The following is a 9,872-nucleotide window of genomic DNA, read 5'->3' as shown; positions in this document are numbered from 1 at the left end:
CAGGCGGAGCACTGGTGGGTCATCCCAGGTGAGTAGGCACACAAGTCACCCAGAGCCCCCTGTTGCACACACGTGGTTACCTATAGAATTTCCTGAGTTTTCCCCCCATTCCCAGCATAAGGCGCTAGTAGATTCAGGCGCAGCTGGGAACTTTATTGACCGCTCCTTGGCACATAGATTAGGGATCCCTATTGTTCCTGTTGATGTTCCCTTCCCTGTACATGCCTTAGATAGTCGTCCTTTGGGGTCGGGGCTAATTAGGGAGGTCACAGCTCCCATTACTATGATAACGCAGGGGGGTCACGAGGAGAGAATTAGTCTCTTCTTGATCGACTCTCCTGCGTTTCCTGTTGTGTTGGGCCTTCCCTGGTTGGCCTCTCATGATCCTATTATTTCGTGGCAACAGAGGACTCTCAAGGGATGGTCCTGTCAGTGTTCAGGGAGGTGTGTAGGTGTTTCCTTAGGTGCCACTACGGTGGAAAGTCGAAACCAGGTTTCCACCATGCACATTCCCCCCGAATATGCCGATTTGGCACTCGCCTTCTGTAAAAAGAAGGCGACTCAATTACCACCCCATCGACAGGGGGATTGTGCGATAAATCTCCAAGTAGGCGCTGCACTTCCCAGGAGTCACGTGTATCCTCTGTCACAGGAGGAGACGGCGGCTATGGAAACATATGTCGCCGAATCTCTGGGACAGGGATACATTCGGCCTTCCACTTCACCTGTCTCCTCGAGTTTCTTTTTGTGAAGAAGAAGGATGGAGGTTTACGCCCGTGTATTGACTATCGAGGTTTAAATCAGATTACGGTAAAATACAGTTACCCGCTACCTCTCATCGCCAGTATGACAGAGTCATTGCACGGGGCGCGCTTCTTCACAAAATTGGACCTCAGGAGCGCTTACAACCGGAGCGCGTATCTGGGGAGGGGATGAGTGGAAGACAGCATTTAGTACCACTTCTGGGCACTATGAGTACCTCGTCATGCTGTATGGGTTAATGAATGCTCCATCTGTCTTCCAATCCTTTGTGGATGAGATTTTCAGGGACCTGCACGGGCAGGGTGTAGTGGTGTATATAGATGACATTTTAATATACTCCACTACCCGCGCCGAGCATGTGTCCCTTGTGCGCAGGGTGCTTGGTCAACTGTTGGGGCATGACCTATACGTCAAGGCGGAGAAATGTCTGTTCTTCCAACAGTCCGTCTCCTTCCTAGGGTACCGCTTTTCCGCGTCAGGGGTGGAGATGGAAAATGACCGCATTTCAGCCATGAGTAATTGGCCGACTCCAACCACGGTAAAGGAGGTGCAGCGGTTCTTAGGGTTTACCAACTACTACCGGAGGTTTATCCGGGGCTTTGGTCAGGTAGCGGCTCCCATTACCTCCTTGCTGAAGGGGGGACCGGTGCGACTGCAGTGGTCAGCTGGGGCGGACAGGGCTTTTGATCACCTGAAGGCTCTGTTTACCTCGGCTCCCGTACTGGCTCATCCTGATCCCTCTTTGGCATTCATAGTAGAGGTGGACGCGTCTGAGGCTGCGATAGGAGCTGTGCTGTCTCAGCGCTCGGGTACGCCACCGAAGCTCCGCCCCTGTGCTTTCTTTTCGAAGAAGCTCAGCCCGGGGGAGCGAAACTATGATGTGGGGGACCGGGAGCTGTTGGCTGTTAAGGCTCTGAAGTCGTGGAGGCATTGGCTTGAGGGGGCTAAACACCCTTTCCTCATTTGGACTGACCACCGCAATCTGGAGTACATCCGGTGCGGCGAGGAGAATGAACCCTCGCCAGGCGAGGTGGGCCATGTTTTTCACCCGCTTTGTTTTCACCCTATCCTACAAACCAGGTTCCCAGAACGTTAAGGCAGACGCACTGTCCTGGCTGTATGATACAGAGGAGCGGTCCAGGGATCCCACTCCCATAATTCCAGCTTCTTGCCTGGTGGTATGGGAGGTGGACGCGGACATCGAGCAGGCGTCATGTGCAGAGCCCACTCCCCCTGAGTATCCAGCTGGGCGTCTGTACGTTCCGTTTGATGTCCGCGATCGTTTGATCTGTTGGGCTCACACGTCACCCTCCTCTGGTCATCCTGGCATCGGTCGGACGGTGCGCTGCCTTGCTGGGAAGTACTGGTGGTCCACTTTAGCTAAGGACGTGAGGGTTTATGTTTCCTCCTGTTCGGTATGTGCACAGTGCAAGGCACCTAGACATCTGCCCAGAGGGAAATTACAACCCCTTCCCGTTCCACAACGACCGTGGTCACACCTATCGGTGGATTTCGTGACGGATCTTCCCCCGTCGCAGGGTAACACCACGATCCTGTACGTTGTGGATCGGTTTTCTAAGTCCTGCCGTTTCCTTCCTTTGCCCGGTCTCCCTACGGCTCTACAGACTGCGGAGGCCCTGTTCACCCACGTATTCCGGCACTACGGGGTGCCTGAGGGTATAGTTTCTGATCGGGGTCCCCAATTCACGTCTAGAGTCTGGAGGGCGTTTATGGAACGCCTGGGGGTCTCGGTCAGCCTTACCTGTGGTTTCCACACCGAGAGTAACGGGCAGGTGGAGAGAGTCAACCAGGATGTGGGTAGGTTTCTGCGGTCCTATTGCCAGGACCGCCCGGGGGAGTGGGCGGTTTACATCCGCTGGGCGGAGATGGCTCAAAACTCCCTCCGCCCCCTCTGGAGATCGAGGGGGTCCCGGCGTATACCGTACGAGCCATCATGGACTCAAGGCGTCGGGCGAGGGGCCTTCAGTACCTTATGGAGTGGGAGGGGTACGGCCCGGAGGAGAGATGCTGGGTACCGTTGGAGGACATCCTAGATCCTTCATTGCTACAGGAGTTTCACCATCTGCGTCCCGTCCTCCGGGTCGTCCCCGAGGCCGGTGTTGGCGCGCTGCTGGAACCGCGCATCAAGAGGGGGGTACTGTCACGACTTCCGCCGAAGTCGGCCCCTCTCCTTGTTCTGGTGGTGTTCGGCGGTCGACGTCACCGGCTTTCTAGTCACCACCGATTCATGTTTCATTTTCGTTTTGTCTGTATTACACACACCTGGTTTCAATTCCCATATCATGTTCCTTATTTAACCCTCTGGCATACCTTTCTGTTCTGTCCGTGATTGTTGGTGTCTTAGTGGTTGTTGTAGGTGTTAGTTTGTATGTATTTTCCTTATTGGAATATTGCTTGTTTGTTTTATTGAGTAAACTCAGTTGTTTTGCTCTAACCTGTGTCCTGCGCCTGACTCCGCTACATCTCTGCACCCAATCGCTGACAGAAATATAGACCTGTAAACACAGAGATACAATAGGTTGAAATATCTACCATGAACAGGCTATTGTTGTAAGAATGTGCAAAAATGTACAATTAAGCATTTAAAAAACACTCACCCATCTACTCACAATACCCTATAAGTAAAAAAAAAAATGCGGTTATACATTTTTGCAAATTTTACGAAAATGAAATACAGCAATATCTCATTTACATAAGTATTCACACCCCTGAGTCAATACATGTGTCACGGGTTCCTCTGGAACTTTCATTACGCACACCTGTCCCCTAGTCCCACTGATTAGTACTTGTATAAGTGTGTTTGTTCACCATGGTGCTGTCGATTATTGTGCGTGTGAGTACCTGTGATGTGTGTTTTGGGCATTCGTGCCCTTGTGGATTGCGCAGATGATTACGGGTCTCGTCCCATGCGTTAATCATTGTGCGCGTGTTTATTCATTCGAGGTACTCCTCGTTCTTTTGTTTGGGTTTCAACCCTGTGTTTTTGTTTCATGTTTGCTTGGTGTTCCTCCGTGTCTTTACACGGTACGCCGTAATTTGTGTACAATTCTTTTAAACGATTACGCATTCCTGCGCCTGTCTCCCGAATAATTTATACCAGTGTGACAACATGTTTTAATCACCTTTGGCAGCAATTACAGATGTGAGTTTTCCGGGTAAATCTCTAAGAGTTTTGCACACCTGGATTCTACAACATTTGCACATTGTTCTTAAAAATTATTCTAGCTCTTTCAAGTTGGTTGTTGATAATTGTTCAACAGCCATGTCTGATGCAAGAGAATCATTGGGAGGGAGACTAGAGCAGAACCAGAAATATTATTTCTCTCAAATTATATCCCTGTTAGTGAGCATTTCTCATTTGTCAAGATAATCCATCCACCTGACAGGTGTGGCATATCAAGAAGCTGGCCTACATACTCACCAGAAATGTCACCCATTGAGCATGTTTGGGATGCTCTGGATCGACATGAATGATAGTGTGTTCCAGTTCTCACCAATATCCAGCAACTTCGCACAGACATTGAAGAGGAGTGGGACAACATTCCACAGGCCACAATCAACAGCCTAATCAGCTCTATGCGAAGATGTGTCGCGCTGCATGAGGCAAATGGTGGTCACACCAGATACTGACTGGTTTTCTGATCCACGCCTTACCTTTTTTGAATGTATCTGTGACCAACAGATGCATATCTGTATTCCCAGTTAAGTGAAATCCATAGATTAGACCTAATTAATGTATTTCAATTGACTTATTTACTTATATGAACTTATATGTTACATTTATATTTTTGTTCAGTATAATTAAACATATATATTTTTTGGACTAGTCAAAGTGGGGCGCTGCCCCTAATGCCCTAAGGGGAGGGTCACCGCTGTTGAACCCTATCTGTGTGTAACTAACTTCACATAGCCCCCCAGAAGAAAGGCACATGGACACCCAAACTTCAGGTTGACTCGGTTTTTATCTGCAGTAAAAGATATTAAACAGTGATGACAGGCATTGACAGGACGGTCACAGCCACACGTTCACTGCTCTCGGAATATCTCTCAGACTCAATACACAAAGTGATTGTATAGTATGCGTTGTGTTTAGAAAATAACAAAAATACAGAAAAGCATTCCTGCAGTAAAAGATTTCAAACAGTGATGACAGGCTTTGACAGGACGGTCACAGGTTCACAGGTTCACTGGTTAGGTAACGTAAACTCACGTGAACTCGTACATCGCCTTGGTCCGTACAATTGCCCTTATTTTAGCGCCCCAAAAACGTAATACTTCCAGATCAACTGTAATGTCAATACCATTGTAAAGCACAATTTCTCCCCTTTCCAACATTATCAATTACATGACCTAAACGCTGCCCGTTTCTGCATAATTCAAGCAGGCAATGAGCCCCGTCGGGTCTTTTTAAAAATGGCGGGTGGGGAAGCGAAACTAATGCGTGACAGTGAGAAGGAGAGGTTGTGTGGGAAAATTGCTTTTTTTCACTCAATCTGTCCAACTTATCACCTTATCGCCTCTAAAATGTAAATAAAACACTATAAAGATTTATATAATGTGTCATTACATACCTATTTGAAGGTTTGTGTCGAATTTGAATCGGGTTTTTAGGGCGGTGGTAAAGTGATCTTAGAAGTAAACAGCGGCTTTGAGAATGATGATCGCATGCAACGATGACGCAAAAAATTACTAGGTAACCCCCCTTACCCCCGTCACTGTCCATTTCTTGTTTTTAAACGGTGAGAGAAGTTCTACACCTGGTGGAGAGAGATTGTAAGTCAGAAATAGTTGCTTTATGCGTGCTGTACGTTACGACATGACACGTCACGATGTAACGGAGGGTCCATTTTTTCAACTTTTCTCCAATACTATAGAGCCATTACCATGTCGATCAACGCTTGAATAGAAACCCCCGATTTTGAAGTCAACACAGTCGCTACAGTCCCATTAGTTTTCTTTGTAGCCTCGTTTGAATGTTGCGGTTGCGCACATTTGTACGGAATGGGGTGAGTTTACCTTAGGACACAATATATATTTTAGATAGGAACAACAGTAGTGATACATACTCTCAATCTGAAGTGATATTAATCCATAAATACAGAGCACAAGTAAAACCCTTTTTATATAAACCTTTTAAGGTAGTAAGAAAATAAACATTCACTTAATATTTCAATAAACCACCTGCTAGCAAATCACCTGCTAGCAATAGCTAGAGTGACATTGTAGTGCAGTGACCAACGGTGCTAGTTAGCTCGTCAATAACACGGCTAGCTAAGCCAGCAAAAACTTGGTTAACTTGCAGAAATATGTCTCAAATACATTTACGGCAAAATAAATACAGTGGGGAGAACAAGTATTTGATACACTGCCGATTTTGCAGGTTTTCCTACTTACAAAGCATGTAGAGGTCTGTCATTTTTATCATAGGTACACTTCAACTGTGAGAGACGGAATCTAAAACAAAAATCCAGGAAAATCACATTGTATGATTTTTAAGTAATTAATTTGCATTTTATTGCATGACATAAGTATTTGATACATCAGAAAAGCAGAACTTAATATTTGGTACAGAAACCTTTGTTTGCAATTACAGAGATCATACGTTTCCTGTAGTTCTTGACTAGGTTTGCACACACTGCAGCAGGGATTTTGGCCGACTCCTCCCTACAGATCTTCTCCAGATCCTTCAGGTTTCGGGGCTGTCGCTGGGCAATACGGACTTTCAGCTCCCTCCAAAGATTTTCTATTGGGTTCAGGTCTGGAGACTGGCTAGGCCACTCCAGGACCTTGAGATGCTTCTTACGGAGCCACTCCTTAGTTGCCATGGCTTTGTGCTTCGTGTCGTTGTCATGCTGGAAGACCCAGCCACGACCCATCTTCAATGCTCTTACTGAGGGAAGGAGGTTGTTGGCCAAGATCTCGCGATACATGGCCCCATCCATCCTCCCCTCAATACGGTGCAGTCGTCCTGTCCCCTTTGCAGAAAAGCATCCCCAAAGAAATGATGTTTCCACCTCCATGCTTCACGGTTGGGATGGTGTTCTTGGGGTTGTACTCATACTTCTTCTTCCTCCAAACACGGCGAGTGGAGTTAGACCAAAAAGCTCTATTTTTGTCTCATCAGACCACATGACCTTCTCCCATTCCTCCTCTGGATCATCCAGATGGTCATTGGCAAACTTCAGACGGGCCTGGACATGCACTGGCTTAAGCAGGGGGACCTTGCGTGCGCTGCAGGATTTTAATCCATGACGGCGTAGTGTGTTACTAATGGTTTTCTTTGAGACTGTGGTCCCAGCTCTCTTCAGGTCATTGACCAGGTCCTGCCGTGTAGTTCTGGGCTGATCCCTCACCTTCCTCATGATCATTGATGCCCCACGAGGTGAAATCTTGCATGGAGCCCCAGACCGAGGGTGATTGACCGTCATCTTGAACTTCTTCCATTTTCTAATAATTGCGCCAACAGTTGTTTCCTTCTCACCAAGCTGCTTGCCTATTGTCCTGTAGCCCATCCCAGCCTTGTGCAGGGTCTACAATTTTATCCCTGATGTCCTTACACAGCTCTCTGGTCTTGGCCATTGTGGAGAGGTTGGAATCTGTTTGATTGAGTGTGTGGACAGGTGTCTTTTATACAGGTAACGAGTTCAAACAGGTGCAGTTAATACAGGTAATGAGTGGAGAACAGGAGGGCTTCTTAAAGAAAAACTAACAGGTCTGTGAGAGCCGGAATTCTTACTGGTTGGTAGGTGATCAAATACTTATGTCATGCAATAAAATGCAAATTAATTATTTAAAAATCATACAATGTGATTTTCTGGATTTTTGTTTTAGATTCCGTCTCTCACAGTTGAAGTGTACCTATGATAAAAATGACAGACCTCTACATGCTTTGTAAGTAGGAAAACCTGCAAAATCGGCAGTGTATCAAATACTTGTTCTCCCCACTGTATATACATAGTCACATTCGTTATTGACTTCAGGATATATGAACCTGTTTTCCAAAGACACTATTGTCTTTCATTACCTTTCATGCCATAGTAGGAGAAGCGTTCACAGAACTCATTCACCACTATAAAGGAGATGCTGACAGGGTAGTTGGTCCCACATAGTTTCTGAGAAGAAAGGAGAAAGAGACAGGGACAGAGAGAGGGGAGAAGGGAGAGAGAAAGAGAGCGAGAGAGAAAATCAGAGAGAGAGAGGGAGAGAAAAAAGAGAGAGGGTACATAAAGACTGTATGCACAGTTTACTGGAGTAGCTAATATCCATTCTAACTACAATCAGTTAAACAATACAATTATGACATTGTCCATTCATGGTACAAAGAAATGACAAGTACTACTAAGGTCTGAAGAAGAAAAAATTAAAGTTGAAATGTTGCTCAACTAAGAAACCCAGAAAACTAAGATGCCACTTTCCAAGAATCATCCAATCGATATCCATTGTGCCTGTTCAAGGCACTTTCCAAAGACAGGACCATGGATATAGTGCAATGAAACATGAAAGTAGAGAAATGTAAAAAATTACCGGTGATTTGCTTGTCTTTCCATTTTCTTGAATTTTCAACTCATGTTCTGTAAGGAAATCCCAAAATAATTTAACATTGGAAATATACTGTATCTACATTTAAAGTAACTGTCCAGTGTTTCCAGATTTCTATGAAATAAGACCTATAATTAATTACAATATGAGTGAAATCGTTTTCCTTCCAATTTAAATTTAAATTAAGTATGATAAAAAAGCAGGTTTTCTGTGTTGGAATTGTGTGGGTATACCCCAACAACAGAATGGTGTTGGTGTATACTGGTCCATAAAATATTAATGCAAGTAGACTGCTGATTGGCCAGCTCATCCTCATCAGGAAATAGTAAGCATTTTTTAAATGCCTGTTTGAGATATAGGTTTGAGGTCGGGTTTTTGAAGTGTTTTTTTCTACAATGTATGCTTTGGCCACAAGTACCAGTATAGGATAAAACAACATTACTTGAGTATGAGTTAACAGAATATGAACTTTTAAAAGTGATATTTTCACTGGACAGTTACTTTAAGCATAATCTCTAATAAATGCAGGCCTTCTGTCAAATGCAATGAAATCCAACCCGTATTGCAGTATTCACGCAGTGGCAAATACTAGTCAATTAGGTGCATAATTTCTGGGAATTGCTATATTGACTATTAATTTAAAAAATAATAATTAATGCCAGACTACTCATTATTATTTAGCTCTATGGCCTATGAGAAGAGAGTGGTTTATGGTAATGATAGGGAAAATTAATACAAACGCTCCGATGATGCGCCTGTTGACTCAGTCCCATTGCAAATAGACAGATGTGATTGAAAACATACTCAGAAGTTTTGCAGTGAAAACCAAACACTAAATGCAAAATTACAAATTACACATATTTCAGCATTTCTATAAATCGAGCACATGTTACACATTTGCCTACGTCCATCCATCTTGTCAAGCATTGGCATGCATAACGACAGTCATTCACCATTTGCCACTCTACAAAAAACTGAAAACTATTGATAACAAAGTTTGTGTGTAAAACTCTTTCCTTCAAATATGCATGGACCATGGATCCAATAAAAAGACATGCATTACCCTTTCGCTTCTCCATTTCTTCTGTTTTTTTCTGGAGTGTTTTTGGCACGCTAGCGTCGCATCGGTCGGTGGCTCTCTTGACGTGCGTCCAAGTCCGTTCCTCTCTTGTCTGTGAATCTGAGCGCACTGCGCAGTAATGGAAAACGCAGCTCTCTTAAAACATATGTTCAACCCGTTAGTTAATATTCGACTCCAGATCCATGAATATGTGACTTCAAAGGCTGTTCAGTACAGATCTGCTACTGTCAGTAGAATAGCAGATCTTACTTTACTTTCATATAGCCCAGCAGAGTCTGGACTGTGTGGGAACCTGCCTGTGAACCAGATTCTGGATGCACAATAGAGTTCTTGTATGGGTTTTTGAACCCGCAAACCTGAGCATGGAATGCCTGTTGAAATTGGCCTGAAGTGATCATAGCCTGTGAGTTCCTTGAGTCCCACTGGTGGATAGTAGACTAACAGTAGTGTTTGCTCACGCAAAATAGGG

The 9,872-nt window shown here is 45.0% G+C and overlaps 1 long non-coding RNA gene across 2 annotated transcripts; it reads right to left on the bottom strand.

Annotated features, from left to right (window-relative positions):
- Positions 1-3,020: 3,020 nt before the first annotated feature.
- On the bottom strand, positions 3,021-9,699 carry LOC139547225 (uncharacterized). 2 transcript variants are annotated; one of them, XR_011669366.1, is made up of 5 exons: positions 9,386-9,699; positions 8,308-8,354; positions 7,808-7,895; positions 3,381-3,398; positions 3,021-3,278 (listed from the first exon to the last, which is right to left on the bottom strand). It is a non-coding gene; the product is annotated as an uncharacterized lncRNA (long non-coding RNA). The 2 variants fall into 2 exon arrangements; XR_011669367.1 differs by lacking the exon at positions 8,308-8,354 and having other exon boundaries at positions 3,023-3,278.
- Positions 9,700-9,872: the final 173 nt, after the last annotated feature.

This window comes from Salvelinus alpinus, chromosome 20 (genome assembly GCF_045679555.1).
Source record: "Salvelinus alpinus chromosome 20, SLU_Salpinus.1, whole genome shotgun sequence".
NCBI classification, from domain to species: domain Eukaryota; kingdom Metazoa; phylum Chordata; class Actinopteri; order Salmoniformes; family Salmonidae; genus Salvelinus; species Salvelinus alpinus.
The sequence above is the reverse complement of the archived record's forward strand: the minus strand, read 5'-3'. Positions and strand labels throughout refer to the sequence as shown.